Genomic DNA, 21,025 nt, shown 5'->3' on the forward strand with positions numbered 1-21,025 from the left:
AAGCAATAATGAAGTCATGGATCTGAAGATCTTCAGCCAGCGACAACGCCTCCCGACAGGCTATTGCTTCCAATGTTGCCACATCCACCAGACCACCACTCCTGGAATTACTACTAGTACAAATGCCCGTGTGTTGCATCGGGCGAAATATTAAGTATAAATTGCTTCACGTGCCATTATGCAATATTTTTGTAATAGAATTTTTGCAAACTTCAGAAATAAGGTCAATGTAACCATTGAGTGTAGCAATTATGATCTTGACACACCGCGGTCTAGCAGTGTTCGTGCAACAGAACTGTAATGACTCAAATTGCTATCTTTCCTCTAAAAGAAACAGAACAAGGCAACTTGCAAAAAGTAAGGCTTGACAATGTTTTTATCTGTGGGGATGACCGGCCCTGTTTGTCCTTCCTAGGTTGCGACACCGGGACGACCCAATACAAATTATGGAATGCTGCTAGTAATTATAAATACTTTTTAACAGAGATTATGTCTCATAAGACCACACGTAGCTGAGTGCCTGAGTCAAGCATAAAAGGACATCTCAAACCAGGTCTGTCCAAAATGTCCATTCATGCCCATGTAGCCACATCACACATCAACAAAAGTTCATCCAAATAGAGCTCAGCAAGAAAGGCACATATAATGGCAAACATGGAAACATGAAACGGAAGTACATGACTATAGAATCTATCAAAGAAAAGAAAATACAGCCCTGATGGGGAAACCGGTTCATGCTGTTGCACTCCAAAAAAATATTGAAGAAAACAGAGAAGGTCGGCCTCTAGCAAACTTTTGAAGATAAATCAGACTAAAGAGTTATCACTTAGACTCTACCCAAATTGGAGATAAAAGATGTAGTGAACAGTAAGGAAATTCTGTGGTGTGTGTGATTAGACATGCCTAACTTTAAGCTTAAATTAGAATTCATGCATGCGAAATAACATCTCTGTGCAACATGCACGTACTATTTCTGATACCTTGCTCTGAAGTGTATTAAATTAGCAACGGACAAAGGCTGCACATGTATTGGTTAGGGGTCATCACAGATTGGAAGGAGGTCTACAACAGTACCTTGCTCTGAAGTGTATTTGCTAGGATTTTGATTTGGATAGGTACAAGATCAAGGAGGTCCTTACAGGGGCAGTGGAGAGGTGGGTGAATACCTGCGCAGGGCCGAGCTGGGTACCCAAACATGGCGAGTGGACTGGGACCAAAGCAGCGCGCCGTCCGGGATCCGGGTCCTCTCCTCCGACTTAACCTCTTTATGAAAGAAAGAAAGAAAGAAAGAAAGAAAGAAAGAAAATACCTTGGACCCAAAGAAGCTGAGTATGCACGGCAAGATGTATAGCAACCCCTGAGAAGATACGAAACCTCGCCCATTGCTTAATCTCCTGCCAACCAGACGTACAAACAGAGTACACGGAACCAGCATACACATACGCTCTTCATAGCATACAAAAACAGAAGTACCAATTCCAAGAAAATCTTGTAGTACAGTCTATCAGAACACAACATATACACGCATGTACACCATGATCATCACTAAAAACAGGCCACTCCGGCTGGCAAAGAAGTGGCAGCAAAGCTCCCGACAGTACACTTGTCGTCGTCAGGTTTTTCTTTCTATACTTAACATGTAGACCTCAGAGTCATTTACTTATCCATAAGGTACAGTCTCCTGCGATCATCATCTGCGTATCCAGAGTAGCTATTTTGCTGATGAGAGAGCCCCTGTCATCTAGGGTAGGACGCAAGAAGACATCTACCTCTGTCACGGACTCACGGTATCTTTTTATTCGTCGTCATACACCAGAGCTTGGCTGAAAGACTGCAGTGCAGCGATGAGGACAGAGAAAGCTTCTTCTGTGTCCATGGGATCATCATCTTCAGTTTCTGATTCATCCTGTGACAAAGAGGGATTTCAGTGCATGCAAGAAAAACTGTGCAAGGCTACAGATTCTGATGATACAACATCAATTTACTTAAGCTCTTACACGGGCAGTGAAGGTCAAGGTGAACCTAAGGAAATATCATAGTCGGCAAAAAAAAGTTGAAAGAAGACGATCAAATTAAAATCATGTAACTAAATACATAGAAGAATCTTTTTATAAATAAATCACGAAACCAATATTTTGTCCGATATTCAAAGAGCTATGTTTGATTGACTCTTCTATATTGTACAATGCTCTATGGCAACATATAAATGAGAGCCAAAAGAGTATTATTAAAATTGCATGCATGCCTTATCATTCTTGAGAAAATTTGTAGCGCATGCCTCATGACATTTAGAAGAAAATTTTGGATAACATGTAGGTGCTAGCACTTTGCAGAAGGTACCACAAAACATATAATCGCACAACAATGGTTCACATGATTACAGAAAAATTGAGAGAGAGAGAGAGAGAGAGAGAGAGAGAGAGAGAGAGAGAGGCAGCAACTGGTTGGAGTTTGAGAAGAACTGCAGCAACGGGTTTGAGAAGAGCTTCAAAAGAAGTGCAGCAGCAGCAGCAGCTCTAGGAGAGATGGGACAGCCACAGCCAGCAATGAGCAGAGAGGAGAGGCAGCAGAGCCAAGGCAAGACTACTACGGAACCTACGACTAAGTCGAACTATATACTTTTACGATTGATGGGCATACTCGCGACTTCACCCATAATAATTCAAAAAAAGTTGAATCCTTCATTTTTCAAATGTGAGCATTGGCGCATATCCACTGTATGGATTAGTCATATTATTAGGTTGGATCAGTATATTACTCAACCTTCATGAATATTTTCCTTTTGCTTTCTTTTCGGTGTTTTCTTTCTATCTCTCCCACAACCCCTGTATCCTCTTTTATGTCTCCGCTACAGTTGAGTAATACATGGTTCAGGCCGGCGTAAGCACGCCGTAGACGAGTCAAAAAAATTTAGTAAATTTGTCACATATACACAGTTTGTCGAACCAATTCCAATAATGATCAATAGACATGCATATCTCTGGAAAAAAAGGAACACACATGCATACAGTGGAAGTGTCTCAAGGGCCAAACTATTGTGGAAACTATCATAGCAGAAATCATATTTTTCTTAATTTGGACTAAAAGGGGGTGTACAAATTCTTAAATCTGTAGAAAATTATAGATTCATAAAATTCACTAAGTGATTATGTAGAGAATTAGAGATTCATCAAATTCTTAAATCAGTATTTTCATAAAACAACATCTGTTAATTTGGAACTATTTGATGTTGATTGTTCGTAAGCCCATTTAGTTAGAGAAGGTTCTCAATCGGATACCATCCCGCTTTCATTCAATTAGGTTCAGCAAATTCCTGTTATTACCTTGACAGTGCCCACTGCTGGACAGAGTTAATATTTTTGGCAAGAAATCTCTGTCATAAATGAGTCCAAATTTATCTATATGTATTATGTATGTCCCCAATAATAGAAAAACATTCTGGTCCTCTTCCTCTCTAGCAAATCTTCGTCAGTGGCGGGGATATGCCAATAACCTTTCTCCGATTTCTAAGTTTCAGAGGTAAAGGGTGAAACAATTAGAAAGTCAACAAAGGGCTAGATGAATCTGATTGAAGAACAAAAGACAACAGAATATCTTGTTGTGCATAAATCATCAATTATATGTCCAATTAGTACTGTCCAGTTAAAGGTCCAAGCAAGAATCATAGATCTTACAACTGTACTTCCGAAAAGAACCATTCAATGTCAGATTTTTATCATTGATAAACGTCAGAATCTCATATCATACAGTGATAATCCTCCTAGATTAGGATTATACCAAATTAGTGAATGAATAAAATAACTACAATTTGGAGCTTCAAGTAAAACAAACAGTTAACTTAATTCTCTAGTCAACGGCTATGTTGGTACCTGAAGAATCATTCTGCCCCTGCTGTTAGTTCAGCACCTTGGTCCCTCATTCTTGGCGCAGCATCCGATCCCAAATCTCCAACCTGGTAGCGAATTCTGGTCAACAAATAGTAGCATGGAATACTTCTACAACTAACTTAGAATCAGACAAGACATGCTTACCATGTTGCGTATATGACACTGGAACCACTCATGCAACCATTGTCTAGATGCGTCTCTTTAGGTTCAAAACTCTGAATTTTAGAGATGCACTTCTCTGAAAGCATAAAGATGCCATATCAGACTCAACACTTGGCTCAACAAATCATACAGTTCGGTGCAAATATTTATACTACTTTCATGTGCAAATCCAAGTGAGAGTAGTATATTGGCAATCCATATTTCAGATGGAAACGGGGAAAATAGAAGTGTGATTTTAGAGGTGAATACCTTATCCTCCAGCTCATGGATAAAATAGCCACAGTCAGATGCGTGCTAGGCGACAGCCTCCTGCTCGGAGGTCGTGGCTCTTCTTCCACCTCCCTCTGCGCCCGTTGATCTAGATGGAACAGGGAGTGCCGCATCCTCGTGCGACAGATCGATTGACCCGACTCCCGCCTCTTCCTCGACCTCTTTGCTGCGTGGGCGGCAAGACGACGACGTGCAAGAGAGGAGTTGGGGAAGAAAGAAAGAAGGAGCGGCAGAGGAGGCATGCGGCTCCCGAGCTCAGCGCCGCCTTGTCACGCCACCTGAGAGTGCCACACCGAACCAGAAGGATCCGGAGGGCTAGTGGGTCCCGGAGTCAGAGACATGGCGAAGGGCTGGAAGACTGGGAAGCGAATCAGCAGACCGAATCGACTGTCGACAGCTGTGGCGTGCGTGAGTGGGTGGTATAAGTAAACGGTGTGTGTGGCGTGAGAGGGTTATGGATTATTGTATTGCCTGGACCGGAAGTTGATCTTCCTGACCTCTCCTCTATCTATACAATTTCCCTTCCTTCGCCGTTCCCCTCTCATCCCCTCCTCCTACCTCCAGATCTAGATCCCTCGGTACGTTACACTTGGTATCAGAGGTCACTTCGATCCTCGGCGACCTGGAGTTGCCGGACTACCTACGGAAGCCACGCTACCTCACCAAACAAGCCTAGCGGGCGACGGCCATGGAGGAACAACTTGCGGCTCTGATCCAGTCCGTCAAGGAGAGCCGCGCGGCCACCGATGCCAGATTGGAGGCCATCCAGACATCGCTCGAGCTGTGGAGGCCGGCGGTGTCCAATCTCCAAGGTCAACTCGATGAGCTGCGTACCCAGGTGGGCCGCATCGCGCTCCATCCAGCGCTCGCGGATTCGGCGGGGGCGACAGATCCGACGGCCGCCGTGTCTGATCCAGTGGTGGGAACAGTCGCGCCGCCACCAGCGGTCGACCCGGGGCACCACGGGCCGAGTGGCCACGGCGACATCCATGATTTCGGGGGTCTGGCTCATGGGGTGATCACCACCCTAGTGCCGCCTCCGGCCAACGGTGCGTCCAAATCTCCACCCTTCTCTCTTGTTCCAAGCAGCACATCTGGGGACGGGGAGCGTGAGTTTGACCAGCGGCAGCACGCCCAGCATAATTGGGCTTTGCCGAAACTGGATTTTCCGTCCTTTGATGGAGATAATCCGCAATTTTGGAAGAGCAGGTGTGAAAAGTACTTCGATGTCTACGGAGTTCAACCTGAACTTTGGGTGCGGGTAGCAACCCTGCATTTCACGGGAAATGCGGCTCGCTGGCTGCAGTTGCAGGAGTCACAGGGCGCATCCTTCACTTGGGAGGCTCTGTGCACAGCGCTGTGTAGCAAGTTTGGCAGAGAACAATACCAGACACACTTGAGGCAATTCCACAGTCTTAGACAAACTAGTTCAGTCCACGAGTACATGAGTAGATTTGAGGAACTGATGCACCAGATGTTAGCACATAACCCTGGCTTTGATTCATTATACTTCACCACACACTTCCTAGAAGGGCTTCGCACTGATATTCGTGTAGGCGTTATGTTACACCAACCAAAAGATTTGGATGCTGCTTTTTCCTTGGCTACAATGCAGGAGGAGCTGCTGGAGGCGTTGCCTCGGAAGGAATTTCGGTGACAAGATGTGCCACAACAACGAGCTCCACCGCGTCCGTTGCTCGCACTGGGCGCACCTCTAGCTCGTCAGCTGTTGCCAGCACCACCGGTTGCAGCAGAGGACCGTCGGGGCCTAGATGCAGCGCACGGTGCAGATCAGGGTGAGCGTGCCGACAGAAGGGCGCGCGGAGAAGACCGAGTCGCGGCTCTGCGCAACTACCGGCGCGCGCGAGGGCTGTGCTTCAAGTGTGGCGAGCGTTGGGGCCAAGGCCACCAATGCGCAGCCACGGTTCAGCTGCACGTTGTAGAAGAGCTTCTCGAACTCTTGCAAGCAGAGAACCAAGCGCCCCAGAGGCAAGATGGCGAGTCTGACGATGAATTTCTGATGTGTATCTCCAAGGTGGCAACAACAGGTCAGACAACGCCACACACAGTCAGATTGTTGGGTCGGATTGCGGGCAAGTCCGTGCTCATCTTGGTGGACTCTGGGAGCTCACACTCATTTGTTAGCGAGGCTGTGGCTGACCATCTGCAGGAGCGAGTGCAGCGGGTTGATCCTATCACAGTAAAGATCATGGATGGAGGAGTCTTGCAGTGCGCAGGCATCATTCCGAGCTGCGAATGGACGACACAGGAGCATAGATTCAAGACGGACTTGCGCGTCTTGTCACTCAGCTGTTATGACATGATAGTTGGCATGGATTGGCTGCAGTGCTGTGGACCAATGTGGGTGGACTGGGAGCAGAAAACCTTGCAGTTTGAAAGAGACGGCCAGACAGTGGTGTTGCAAGGGGTGCAAAGCAAACTTCAGCAGGTTCCCTAGATCTCCATGGCTCAATTACAGGAGCTGGTGGATGACCACGCGGTTGCCTGTGTGGTCACGCTCTACCCAGTGGCAGATCAACAGCCCAGGCAGCAAACGACGGACAAGATGCCGGAAGTAGAACAACTACTGAAGGAGTACGAAGTGGTCTTCTCAGAACCTCAAGAATTACCCAAACACAAGTCATGGGACCACACAATTCCCTTGATGCCCGGAGCAAAACCTGTTAACATCCGTCCCTATAGATATACTCCAGAACAGAAGACAGAGATCGAGAAGCAAGTGCAAGAGATGCTTCGCGCAGGTCTGATCGTGCCTAGTACAAGCCCATTTTCATCACCAGTCCTGTTGGTCAAGAAGAAAGACCAGACTTGGCGGTTTTGTGTGGATTTTTGGCATTTGAATGCTATCACGGTCAAGAATGCTTATCCGCTACCGATCATTGACGAGCTGTTGGATGAGCTCGCAGGGTCAGAATGGTTCTCGAAGCTGGACTTGAAGGCAGGGTATCACCAGATCCGGTTGGTGGAGCAAGACGAGCCAAAAACAGCCTTCAAGATGCATCAGGGGCAATTTTAGTTCAAGGTGCTGCCGTATGGGGTAACAGGAGGCCCGGCCACTTTCCAAGGTGCCATCAACACTGTCTTCCGGCCGTTGAACCGACAGGGAGTGCTTGCATTTATGGATGACATATTAGTTCACACGAAGACATACTTGCAGCATCTGGATATTCTTCGTCAAGTGCTTCAACTCCTAAAGGAAAATGATCTATTCGCAAAACGTTCCAAGTGTTCTTTTGCCCAACGAGAAATCAGCTATTTGGGACACACGATTAGTGGCGTAGGAGTGGCGACACTGGATGAGCATGTGCAGTCGGTGAGAACCTGGAAACAGCCAGCAACAGTGAAGGAACTCCGTGGATTCTTGGGACTGGCAGGATACTACCGCAAGTTTGTCCGCAATTTTGGTATCCTCAGCCGCCCTCTCAACGATCTCTTAAAAAAGAATGTGCCATTCGTCTGGACGGACACCACAGAGGCAGCCTTCCAGGCTCTGAAAACAACACTCATCGAGGCACCCGTGCTTGCGTTACCGGACTTTTCCAAACGGTTCGTGGTGGAAACCGATGCGAGTGCCACAGGCATTGGCGCTGTACTGATGCAAAATGATCGCCCCGTCGCATATTTGAGCAGATCCCTCGCTCCCCGCAACCTGGGACTATCGGCTTATGAGAAAGAGTGCCTGGCCTTATTACTTGCAGTAGATCACTGGCGTCCATACCTGCAGCACTCCGAATTCACCATTCGTACGGATCAAAAAAGCTTGCTGAATTTGACTGACCAGAGGCTAAACACCCCAATCCAGCAGCGGGCTTTCACCAAACTTGTGGGGCTACAGTTCAAGATTCGGTACAAAGCAGGGGCGACCAACCGAGCAGCCGATGCACTGTCACGCAGAGTGCACGACATACCGGAGGAATTGGCAGCCGTGGCAGTGTGCAAACCAGCCTGGCTAGAAGCCATCACTGATAGCTATCAGCAAGACCCTACAGCGCAGCAATTGTTTACCAGATTGTCGTTGGATCCAACAAGCGATGAAGGATATGCTATTCAAGATGGTGTGCTCAAGTACAATGACAAGATTTGGATTGGCAATGACGTCGAAACCCAGACCTCCCTGATCAAGGCGTTGCATGATAGCGCGACGGGAGGACACTCAGGATTTCATGCCACCTACAACCGAGTGCGCAGGCTGTTTGCATGGAAGAACTTGAAGAACATGGTGCAGCAGTTCGTGCGCCAGTGCAGCACGTGTCAGAGAGCTAAAACAAAACGGGCGTCCCCCGCAGGGCTACTCCAACCACTACCTATCCCCAAACGGCCATGGGCAGTAGTATCACTGGATTTCATCGAAGGGTTACCTAAATCAGGAGGATATGATGTGATACTGGTAGTGGTCGATAAATTCTCCAAATACGCACACTTTGTGCCCATGAAGCACCCGTACACAGCACTGACAGTCGCCCAGATATACATGCAGCAGGTCTTCAAACTACATGGGCTTCCATTGGCATTGATCTCAGATCGGGACCGTATCTTCACAAGCAACCTATGGCAGGAGCTGTTCCGTCTCTCTCAGACACAATTGCGTATGAGCTCTTCTTACCATTCCCAAACGGATGGGCAGACGGAACGTGTGAATCAGTGTCTCGAGACCTACCTACGCTGTTCAGTCCACTCTTGTCCGCGCAACTGGTGCAAATGGCTGTTTCTTGCGGAGTACTGGTACAATACCACCTTTCACTCGGCGCTGGGGCGAACACCATTTGAGGTTATCTATGGGACGCTGCCCCGAGAGTTTGGGGTAACTCAAGTTGATCAGTGCACTGTTCCGGACTTAGCGACGTGGCTAAAGGAAAGAGAGGTTATGCTCGACCTGCTCCAACAGCAACTCAAGAATGCCCAGGACAGGATGAAGAGGCAAGCAGACAAGAAGCGCACGGACAAGGAATTTGCAGTGGGAGACTGGGTTTACCTTAAACTACAACCGTTCATACAGAGCTCAGTGGCGCGGAGGCCATTCCAAAAACTCGCCTTCCGCTATTATGGCCCATACCAGGTGACTGCTAAAGTTGGGAAGGTAGCGTATCGTCTCGCGCTGCCGGAGACAAGTCAGATACATCCAGTGGTGCACATTTCGCAACTGAAGCAGGCCCTGGGAGTGGACACCACTGTGGAAGCTGATCTTCCCCCGGAGCCCGCGGTGCTACAGATGCAACACGAACCACTCCAGATCCTGGCCAGTAAAGAGGTGAACACCAGCGCAGGTAACCACTCACGCTACTTGATTCATTGGTCAAATTTGCCCAGGTCTCTTGCCACTTGGGAGGAGCCAGAGGAGCTTCAGCAGCGGTTCCCGACGTCAGCGGCTTGGGGGCAAGCCGCAGCTCAAGGAGGGGAGATTGTCACGCCACCTGAGAGTGCCACACCGAACCAGAAGGATCCGGAGGGCTAGTGGGTCCCGGAGTCAGAGACATGGCGAAGGGCTGGAAGACTGGGAAGCGAATCAGCAGACCGAATCGACTCTCGACAGCTGTGGCGTGCGTGAGTGGGTGGTATAAGTAAACGGTGTGTGTGGCGTGAGAGGGTTATGGATTATTGTATTGCCTGGACCGGAAGCTGATCTTCCTGACCTCTCCTCTATCTATACAATTTCCCTTCCTTCGCCGTTCCCCTCTCATCCCCTCCTCCTACCTCCAGATCTAGATCCCTCGGTACGTTACACGCCTCCCCGCCATGGCCACCCCCCCCCCCCCCCTGCAAGCTTGCAGCGCCGTGGTCCGTGGCTTCGACGCCGGCGAACTCCTCGCCCCGGCCGACTCTCCATTTTCGCATCCTTCATCTCCATGTGCGCCTCCCGCCTCGCTGCTGCTGCTTGATGCCGCGCCCGAGCGCAGCGCTGCCTCGACGCCTCGCTGCTGCATCCCAGGAGCGCAGCGCCGCATCCCCGCCTCGCTGCCGCGAACTGACGCGGCCGCATCTCCCAAGCCCAGCGCCGTCTCCCGCGAGCCCACTCGGAGTTGTCGCCGCCGTGAAGGGCGCTGCCCGCCGCGCTGGAAAGGAACGTCTGGATAAGATAGAAGAAAGGACTGCGGGTTGATTTCTTACAAACGTAGAGTTTTTTTGTAAAATCAAAACCGTTTTCTCAGATCCACTTAAACACGCAAAGTAAAAATACAAAAGAAGGATTCACACTTGTGACCTGCAGCTGTTGAATTCCTCCGACTAGACACTAGAACCATTGGCTATTGTTTCTATATTGAGAGGCCCAAACAATTAAACCACATAGAGCAGCATCGAGATTTGAAATAGTTTTTGTAGGGCAAACAAATATTAAAAACGTGCAGGCCAGATTTTTTTTTTTTTTGAAAAATCCCTTTTTTTAAGTGGGAACACTTTTTGAAAATTCAGTGATTGCTAAGTCGATATCTCCCCGTAAAGCTCAAGTAAAATCCTGTTGATGTAGCACTGCTGGATGGCCTAGTATTAGACGCAAAGAGATTGTCTAGCTCTAGAAGGCAGGCCCAAAGCAGCGATGAACCACCCAGTTATCACAGCTAATGAGGGTAGTCCCGCAGAGTAAGGAGGCGCACTGACTAGACTGGTTGCACCTGAGAAGAAGAGGAGAGCAGGGAGACCTACGACAAACAGGGATGAAGCACCACACCATACGAGAGCAGATAACCAAATGAACAAGACCTTTGCAGGGCGGACCCAGGATGTAAAGTGAGAGGGGGCAAGGATGATTGGGAACTATTTTTGCGAGTGGATGCGTAGGAACATTTTTTGTGGATTGATTACAAAAACCGACCACGCAATCATACATATAGTGATTAAGAAAAAATATATTATATACTTATAAGATAATTTCATCACACAAATGAGAAGTTCAACGCAGAAAGTCAAAGTAAACTAACTATTTAGACAAAATTTCTTGAAATGTATAGTACGTTGTTCCTAAATGGCAAATGAGAACATCGATCTACTTGAACGACTAGTTGTATGGATTTCATTCTACTCACAAAGACTCGGTTTTATCTAAAATTATTAATATTCAAGTTAAACTCAGCCAACCCAATTTTTAATAGTACATTATACGCACAATTGATATCCTAATAACAGACAGTAGGAATCTAACATGTAAATTGGAATAGAAGAGCAATTTAAAAATTAGAACCGCATTTTTTTTTCATGAACAAGGCTCCATTATATTATTATACCAAAAGAATTGCATATCTAAAAGGTTTGCAATATCTACTACAGTTAAAGGAAACGAGAAGCTGAAACCACATAACTAATAAAATGTATAAAGAGGGACATTGGGAAGAGCATAGAGCTTACCTTGTTGTATCTCGTATTTATACTAGTAGTTGAGTAGCACAGAGCGGCAGCAATCTTGCTAATTCCAAGGACTAAAAAGAGCCACGGCAGAGGGGCAATGGTGATTGCTGGCGCCGCTTCGTACCCGTCCTAGATTGTGGTGTGATTGCGTAATTTTGTATGGTGCGCATGGGCTAATATATGACCAGACCAACTCGTATGCATGCATGGGCTGAGATCTTCGAGTTCTTTATTTATTCGTACATGGGCTTTGGAAAAATAACATTCGTACAAGGAGCCCAGTATAGATGGGCCAGAAAAATCAAGTGGGGGTGCGAAGGCCGCCGCAAGAGGAGACATGGAGACAGGCGAGGCGCCCCAGGGGGAAGATCGTGCAGAGTATTATGCTCAAAAAAAAAAGATATTCAGGCTGTGATGCTCTGATTCCAGCAAGCTGTACAGCGATGCGTTTTATTTTACATTAGTTTATTATTAGTCTTTTAATAAGGCATGCTGGGTACTGCACTCCTCTTTGATTAGTTTAGCCTTTGTACTAGTCCACTCCAGTACGTATAAGGCATGCATGCCCAACCTTGAGTTGCAGGTGTACGTACCAGAAGGCGTGCTTGAAGGAACCGGAGGACATACAAAGATGCAGAAGATGAAGTTTCAAGCACCGTCGTTTTTAGAGAAGAGGTAGTGCACCAGAGTGCCACGTACAAAGATGCTAGAACCTGAGACAAGTATTAGCGTAAGTGTGTACGTACGTGGATGCTGAGAGTTTGTTTACATCTAAGGCAAAGATGCCGGCCATTGCTTGCTAGCCCGTGTGCCCCTAAATAACTTGTGTATATATGTGCTCCTGTCTACATGTGAATGAATTATAAAGCTTCCAGTCGATGTGAGCCGAAAAAATCAAACTTGGATTAAATATTAATTAATGTCAAGCAGTACACGTATTAAATACAGTATAGTAGTAAAAATGTTGGTTCGAAATCCATGTCGCCAGATTTGGACGTGCACAAAATCTTTTTTTTAGACACGTATTACCATGCAAAAAAAAAGATTTGGACGTGCACAAAAAAAGAACGACCGAACTTCAAGGTAGTACGTACATCGTCAAAAGTGGTAGCCATGCAATCAGAAGAATAAAGACCATGCACGCACGCACGGGCCAACCCAATCTAAAAAAAGGATGATTGCGCTTTTCCAGGAAAGGGCTCGATTGCGATAGGCAAAAAAATATTGGACCCATGCATGCTTGTATGTGTCGGGGGTTGGAGTACTACTACTCCGAGTAGTACTTAAATGCAACATGCTGTAGAGCCGTGGTTATTTAATGCAACATGGCAGTAAATGTGTTGCTTAGGACCGTGTACTCCTAGTTGATTAATGAAGTGGTCAACGGCTAGTAATAAAATAAATGACTTGCAGATGGACGGGTCTGGTTGCGTGCGTGTGCGGGCCCACGTATGCATGCAGCAGCGTGAACACATGCATGCAGGTGCCCCCATCCAGTTTGTCTTTGGTTATTATTAAATATGCTTGTCCGATCTCCCAACATGCTCTGCTTTTGCCCGATCGGCTTGGGTCGACCAGGAGTTGGAACCTGGAACGAATGTACCTGGTCCAGGCTCGCACTTTTGATCTGTAGCGAACAGTGCTACCGTGCACCGGCAGTGCAGGTGGGCCCAGTGGACAAAAAATGCATTTATAGTGAACCTGCGTTGCACCTCCAGGCGTGGCAAAAAATGCATTATCCCGAACCTGTGTTGCACCTTCGGACGTGACAAAAAATGCATAATCGTGAACTTGTGTTGCACCTTCGGACGTGGTAAAATTATGAAGGTGCATCGGATACTACGTAGTCTCGGTCGCCTTTAATTTATTACTAGCAAGATGTCTGTGCATTGCATGAAACATCAAGATGCATTTTACACAAAACACATATTGTGATTGATCCATGCAGGAGTAATCATATATGTAAAAACTAATGATATCTCAAGAAAAAGAAGAGATAAGGTGAGAAGGCGTGGAGAATGGTGGTGATTGGTGGTCGACTGAACGGAGGCATAAGGATAGACCACGCCGGCAGCGTGTTTGCCCGCACGGCGACTAACTCCGGTGCATCGGACCGAACCGACTGTGTGTATATGGGGTGACGTGTACGTGTTGCCCGTGCAACGCATTCCGAGCGGCGGGAAATCTCCCGCGCTGCGCATGCCAAAAAATGGTCAACAGCCGCCACGACCGGGTAGATGGGCATCTCCTCACCAACATTTCTTTTCATTTCACTTGCTGGCTTTGCGAGGGAAGTGAGTTAAGAGTATCTACATCCAGACTTTGCAAATCCGGTCTTTTAAACGTCTGCGGACACGATCGGGCATATCTATAAACAATGACCGGTCACGTTTTAAATTAATAGCTCTGCATTTGCCTTTCTTATATTTTATCTCCTATATCCATACAAGTCATGCAAAGAAATCTTACATATTTTCCTTGCTAGTCTTCATCGTCAGAGATGTCCACGATGATGGTGTCGGGCGCCAGCAGGACGGGCGGGGAGGAGGGCTCCGGCGCATCCTCCTCCTGCTCGACCTCATCCATATAGGTGTGCATCTCCGCCTCCTCCGCGGCTTGTTGCGCCTCCATCTCCTGCCGGCGACGGTGTCTTGCCTCCGCAGCCGACTCCGACCAGAGGGAATCGAGGATGGCCTGCTGCTCCGCCTGCAGATCCCCATCGCCAACGTCCCCCACATTCTCCTCCTCCTCCGACTCATCACCCGCCTTCTTAAAGTCCTCGTCCTCCTCCACCTCCTCCTCCTCCAACTCCTCATCCGGATCCACTACATCTGGAGGTAGCCCCGCGGCGATCCGGGCTTCGCGCCTAGCCCGGATCTGCTCAAGGAGCTCGAGCCGGCGCTGCGGCATCAGAAATGGCTCGCTCCTCACCCGGCGGCACTGGTAGAAAGGGCCTACAGTCCCGGTTCGTAAGGGCCTTTAGTCCCGGTTCCTGAACCGGGACTAAAGTGTCGGTACTAATACCTCCCCCCTTTAGTCCCGGTTCAATCCAGAACCGGGACTAAAGCCCCTCCACGTGGGCAGTGCGCAGAGCCCAGTCAGGAGACCCTTTGGTCCCGGTTGGTGGCACCAACCGGGACCAATAGGCATCCACGCATCAGCATTTCTGTGGCTGGGGTTTTTGTTTTTTTTAAAGGGGGGTTGGGGGTTTTGGGGGGTTAATTTAGGTGTTTCATATATTGTGTTAGCTAGCTATAATTAATATAGAGAAGTGTCCTCTCTTATGTCCGTGCTTGGTCGACGCTACGTACTATACATACGTATAGAGAGGACTAGACACGCTGGCTAGCTAGTAAAGCAAACGAAGGAAACAGAAGATCGTCATGAACATATATGCATACAAAGAGAAGTGATATCGACCACCTCTCCTTCTCCGAGAGATTGGTCGAACAACAAGTTCTCGTATATCTATCTGACACTACCGGCTACATATATACAATAATTATCTCTTACAAATATAATCATACGGACTCAGGGTTCACATAGAATTCCCCATCTTCAGGGATCACGTGGTCAAGAAAGAATGCCGCCAATTCCTCTTGAATTGCTCGCATGCGAGCTGGTGCTAGGAGTTCATCCCGCTTCCGAAACATCTAATTTGAAGAAGGGAGTCAATACATATATATATGAATGAATGAAACTCAACACAAATGATGGTAATAAAATAAAATTGTGAATGTTGTTATTTACGTACTTCATATTGTTCGTTAGAGTACCCGCCCCGCTCACACGTCGTGTGGCGGATGGACTCGCAGATGTAGTATCCACAGAAATCATTCCCTTGTTCCTGCCACAACCACTTTACAAGAAATAGAGGTCAATCAAACTGATAAGCAAGAATGCTAAATGGTATTGATGAAACTAGCGCTTGAATCACTAGGAGATGCGCGGAACATGCTACTATAGTACTTACTTTCGGGTGTCTAAATTCCAGCTCCTTCGGCAGTCCCGGAACTTTTTTGGTGAATTTTCTCCAAACCCTGCCGGACAAAGAAAACAATTACTTGATATCAGGAAATGAACAAAGTTGCTGATATGGTGGATAATGATCGATTTAACTTACCTCTCGAGCATTTGAGTCATGTCCGCATAGTCCTGGGGATCTTTTCGTTTTGAGTCTAAGACAATTACTAGTCCCTGCTCAAGCTTAATCTCTAGAAGAATATAGTGGTAACTGCACACACATGCATAACTCATCAATTACATTACTATAACCTTGACTAATATATATATATAAGGGAAACCGAATACGCACAAGACAGTAACACTCACTTGAAGTTGTAAGGAAAGAGTATTATATCTTTGTTTTGATTTATTACGAACGATTGTAGCAAGTTGGCCTCGGTAGCTGCGGCATGAAGTTTAACCTGAGTTGCATCTATGAGATATGTGTTAATGAACCCAATATCACCGACTTGTCTTTTCTTCAATTCGACGATCTTCAATCTGCATAATATAGTGAGGATGATTATAAATACATGCAATGAAAGAGCTAAGCTATATAGAGAAACTTAATGATAGAAGTAGTACTACTTACAGACAGTAGCAGGCGACCGTTCTTTTATCGAGGGCCAATTGATTGAAAAACTGATAGAACTCCTCAAATGGAACAGGCAACAGATCAATTCCAACGAGGTCATGCTCCTTTTTAACTTTCACATACAAAGTACTCCTCCCCCCAGAGTCTCTGCAGATTTTCAAGTACCAATCATGCAATCTTCGCATCATCGTTGATAGAGATCTTTCATCTTCGACGAGAGGCTTCCCGTACTCGTATCTTTGTATCTGCATCTCCATGGGTTCATAATGTACTTCGTCGGGCAGGTAATCTGCAAGATTGCTATAACCGGGCACCATCCTCGGATCATTAGCGACGTTGTGGCTAGGCACCTTGAGCGGGGGGCATGATTGCTTCGCTTGTTTGCCGAGCTGGGCAATTTGTTTCCCAGCTCGTCGTTCTTTCAGCCTTTGATCACTGACAGTACTTCCCGACCGCTCCGCTTCGGCAAATTCATTTCCAATAATGCGGTCATAGTTTCCTTTCGGCGGATCAGACTTCGGTGGTTTTGTCAGGGCAGCCAGAGTGCGCTTCACTTTCACCCGATCTACCTTCTCCTCCGGAGGTGGATGTTTCTTTGCTTTCACCCCTTCAAAGAATTTCCTCACTTCTTCTCGCGCGATCTCGGCGTTCTCCTCCTGGGTCCTCTCGTATGGTAACTTCTCTGGAGTCTTCAGAGAAGGACCGAATCTGTATGTCCTCCCGCCTCTGGTTGTACTGCTAGACGCCGACCGAGCAGACGAAGCGGTTGTCTTCTTTACTTGCTTAAGAGGCGGAGGAGAAGGACTACGACCCGCCGGAGCAGCTGGAGCGGCGGCAGGTCTCTTCCGCCCTTGCTGACGAGGCGGAGAAGGAGGAGGCTGGCTGCTCGGGCGCGTCGGCACAGGCGGAGACGGAGGCGGAGTGCCGCCACGCGTCGGAGAAGGAGCCGGCCGAGGGCCCTGATCGTCACTCGCTGGAGGAGGAGGCGGTGGAGGAGGCGGAGTGCCCTAACTCGCCGGAGGAGGAGGAGGAGGCGGAGGCGTCCAGTTCGGAAGGTTGATGAGCTCCTTCCGCCATAGGCATGGAGTCTTCAGAGCAGACCCCAGCCGAGTCTCCCCTTCATCGGTAGGGTGGTCAAGCAGGAGGTCCTCAAATCCCTCCGTTATCTCATCCACCATCACCCTAGCATATCCTTCTGGAATCGGCCGGCAGTGAAAAGTTGCGCCGGGTTCAGTAGGATAAACAGAGCCAACAGCCGCCTTGACCTTCAAATTCATCCATTGCGTCATAAGGTGGCAATTTTGAGACTCCGTTATAGCATCCACAGGATAGCTGGCAGGAGCCGTCAAGGCATGCTCCGGCTGAAGCAGCTCGGTGGAAGCCACGCTGCTTCTGCGCTGAGATGGCGGGGTAGCTTCGGGGGAGGCTTCGGCAGTACGTTTGCTGCGATTTTTTTCTCGTTCCTCTATCGCTTGTACCCTTGCGTGCAGCGCCTGCAGTTCGGTCTGCTGCACTTTTTTCCTCCTCTCATGGGATTTGTAACCGCCTGCGTCCGGAAACCCAACCTTCCACGGAACGGAGCCTGGCGTGCCTCGTGTCCGTCCAGGGTGCTCAGGATTCCCGAGGGCCATTGTGAGCTCGTCGTGCTCTCTATCTGGAAAGAACGTCCCTTCCTGCGCTGCTTCGATATACTGCTTAAGCTTACTGACTGGTATGTCCATTTGTTCGTTCGTCCAAATGCACTTCCCTGTTTCAGGGTCCAAGGTTCCGCCAGCCCCGAAGAACCAAGTCCGGCAACGGTCTGGCCAGTTATTTGTCTCCGGTTCGATCCCTTTACGAACCAGATCATTCTCAACCTTGGACCACTTAGGCCGGGCTACGAGGTAGCCACCTGACCCCGTGCGATGGTGAAGCTTCTTCTTCGCAGCATTTTGCTTGTTTGTCGCTGACATCTTCTGACTCTTTTCCGATGTCTTGTGGGCCACAAATGCGGGCCAGTGATCTCTGATCTTCTCATATCTTCCCTTGAATTCTGGTGTCTCATTATTTTCGACAAACTTATTATTCAGCTCTTTCTTCCACCTCCTGAATAGTTCTGCCATCCTCTTCAGAGCAAAAGACTTGATTAATTTCTCTTTAACTGGGTTCTCTGGATTATCCTCAGGCGGTAGGGTGAAATTTGACTTCAGCTCAGTCCAAAGATCATTTTTCTGCATATCATTGACATAAGACACCTCAGGGTCTTCTGTAGCCGGCTTAAACCATTGTTGGATGCTTATCGGGATCTTGTCCCTAACCAGAACCCCGCACTGAGCAACAAATGCGCTCTTTGTCCGGCGGGGTTCAATAGGTTGGCCGTCGGGCGCGATTGCTGTGATCTCAAGCTTTTCATCCGAGCTCAACTTTTTCTTCGGGCCTCGTCTCTTTACCGAAGTTGTGCTCGATCCGGAGGGCTAGAAAAAAGAACAAAGACTTAATTAATATGTGTACATGCCAAAACAATGAATGCATCAATCAGCTAGTCAGCATAGGCTTAACTAATATATATACCTGGCCGTACTCGGTTCGGTCACCGGAGCCGTCATCACGGTCTCCTTCTTGCACCGGCATTGGGTCACCGGAGCCGTCCTCATGTTCTTCTTCTTGCACCGGCATTAGGTCACCGTAGCCAGCTTGTTCACCCTCTCCTTCCAGACCATCGGTTTCATTGAGATAGTACGAGACGACATCACTTCCTTGTGCGATTATCTCCCTCAACAACGCTTCTTTTGTTGCTTCGTCTAGGGCGGTGTCCATAGTTTCTACAAATATTTACAACATGGCAATTATTATTCAAACATGACAGATGGATATATTAGTGCCAAACGTAGAACTAGCTACCTAATCATAGTAAGCTATCGGGAGGGGGTATATATCAACAACGACGACACTACATCTATGTCCCTCGACGACCCTCGTTCCCGATAAAAAAAGAGGAAGAAGAAGAAAAAAAAGAGGAGAAGAAAGAATAGAGGAGAAGAACCCTCGAACCCTCGACCCCTAGACGACCCTCTTCTTCCTCTCATGTTCGAGAGGGTCGCCGAGGGGTCGGGAGGTTGCCTAGTGTCAAAGGATTCAACAAAACCATGTCTTCATCATTAGGCGAAAGTAACATGTGCATGATGGTACGAAGCTCTTCAAAGTTGTTCTGGAACGGAGTCCCAGATAGGATAATTCGCTTTTTGGTACAAAGTTCAGAAAGAGCCTTGCGAATATCGCTATTTGGAAGGCCTTTGCTGAATTCGTACCAAAAGGCGGATTATTCTATCCGGGACTCCATGCCAGAACAACTTTGTAGAACTTCGTACCAACATGCCCTGGTTACTTCCGGCTAATGATGAAGGCATGGATTTCTTCAATACTTTGACACTAGGAAACCTCTCTCGACCCCTCGAACCCTCGACGACCCTGGAACCCTCGACCCCTAGACGACCCTGCTGGAACCCTCGACCCTATAGAACCCTCGAACCCTCGACCCTGAAACCCTCGACCCTTGACCCCTTAACGACCCTCGACCCTCTACCCTAGTTCCCGACCCTCGACCCCTCGGCGATCCTCGACACCCTCGTTCCCGATAAAAATTAAGAAGAAGAAGAAGAAGAAAGAAGAAAAAAAAGAGGAGAAGAAGAAAGGAATAGTGGAGAAGAAGAGATAGAGGAAACCCTAAATAGCTAGCAAGTATCGTGGGTGTGAGATACATGTGGCCTTCGGTGTCAGACACTACATCCACGTCCCACAAGTGATGTGGGCGTCGAAGCCCGCGCCACTTGTGGGATGTGGATGTAGTGTCCGACACCGACGGTACATGTATCTCACACCGACGATACTTTCTATTTAGGGTTTCTCCTCTACCGCTCGGCGACCCTCTCGACGACCCTCGTTCCCGATAAAATAAAGAGGAAGAAGAAGAAGAAGAAAAAAGAAGAGAAGAAAGAATAGAGGAGAAGACTTCCTCTTCTTCCTCTCCTCTTCTTCTCCCTCTTCTTCCCCTTCTTCCTCGCCTCTCTCATGAATGTCCGGCGTTCTCGACCCCCCCCCCCCACGTGTCGAAGAAAAAAAAGAAGAAAAAAAAGAGGAGAAGAAGAAAGGAATAGAGGAGAAAATAGAAAATAGAATATATATTCTATTTTTCTCTTCTTCTCCTCTATTCCTTTCTTCTTCTCCTCTTCTTTTTCTTCTTTTTTCTTCTTCTTATTTATTTCTCCTCGTCTTCTTCCTCTCCTCTTCTTCTCCCTCTTCTTCCTCTCCTCTTCTTCTCCCTCTTCTTCCCATTCTTCCTCGCCTCTATCATGAATGTCCGACGTTCTCGACCCCCCCATGTGTCGAAGAAAAAAAAGAGGAGAAGAAGAAAGGAATAAAGGAGAAAAGAGAAAATAGAATATATATTCTAATTTTCTCTTCTTCTCCTCTATTCTTTTCTTCTTCTCCTCTTCCTTTTCTTCCTCTCCTCGTCTTCTCCTTCTTCTTCTCCTTCTTTCTCTACTTATTTTCCTTTTCCTTATTTTACTTTTTCCTCTCCACTAACATAAAATGCACTAACCTAAAATGCAACAAACATAAAATGCACTAAAGAGGCTCAACTAACCTAAAATCAGTGATAAAATGCACTAACCTAAAATCGATATCTACGAACAACTTAAAAAAATTAATACATATATGAAAAAATGCATATATGAAAAAAAACATCATCACATATATCATCAACAGA

The 21,025-nt window shown here is 47.4% G+C and overlaps 1 long non-coding RNA gene across 1 annotated transcript; it reads right to left on the reverse strand.

Moving 5' to 3' along the window:
• Positions 1 to 1,364: 1,364 nt before the first annotated feature.
• Positions 1,365 to 4,619, reverse strand: LOC125532468 (uncharacterized). The gene is made up of 4 exons (XR_007294159.2): positions 4,299 to 4,619; positions 4,032 to 4,125; positions 3,870 to 3,952; positions 1,365 to 1,906 (listed from the first exon to the last, which is right to left on the reverse strand). It is a non-coding gene; the product is annotated as an uncharacterized LOC125532468 (long non-coding RNA).
• Between the last annotated feature and the right edge of the window lie 16,406 nt (positions 4,620 to 21,025).

This window comes from Triticum urartu, chromosome 1A, assembly GCF_056163025.1.
Source record: "Triticum urartu cultivar PI428250 chromosome 1A, HENAU_Tu73, whole genome shotgun sequence".
NCBI classification, from domain to species: Eukaryota; Viridiplantae; Streptophyta; class Magnoliopsida; order Poales; family Poaceae; genus Triticum; species Triticum urartu.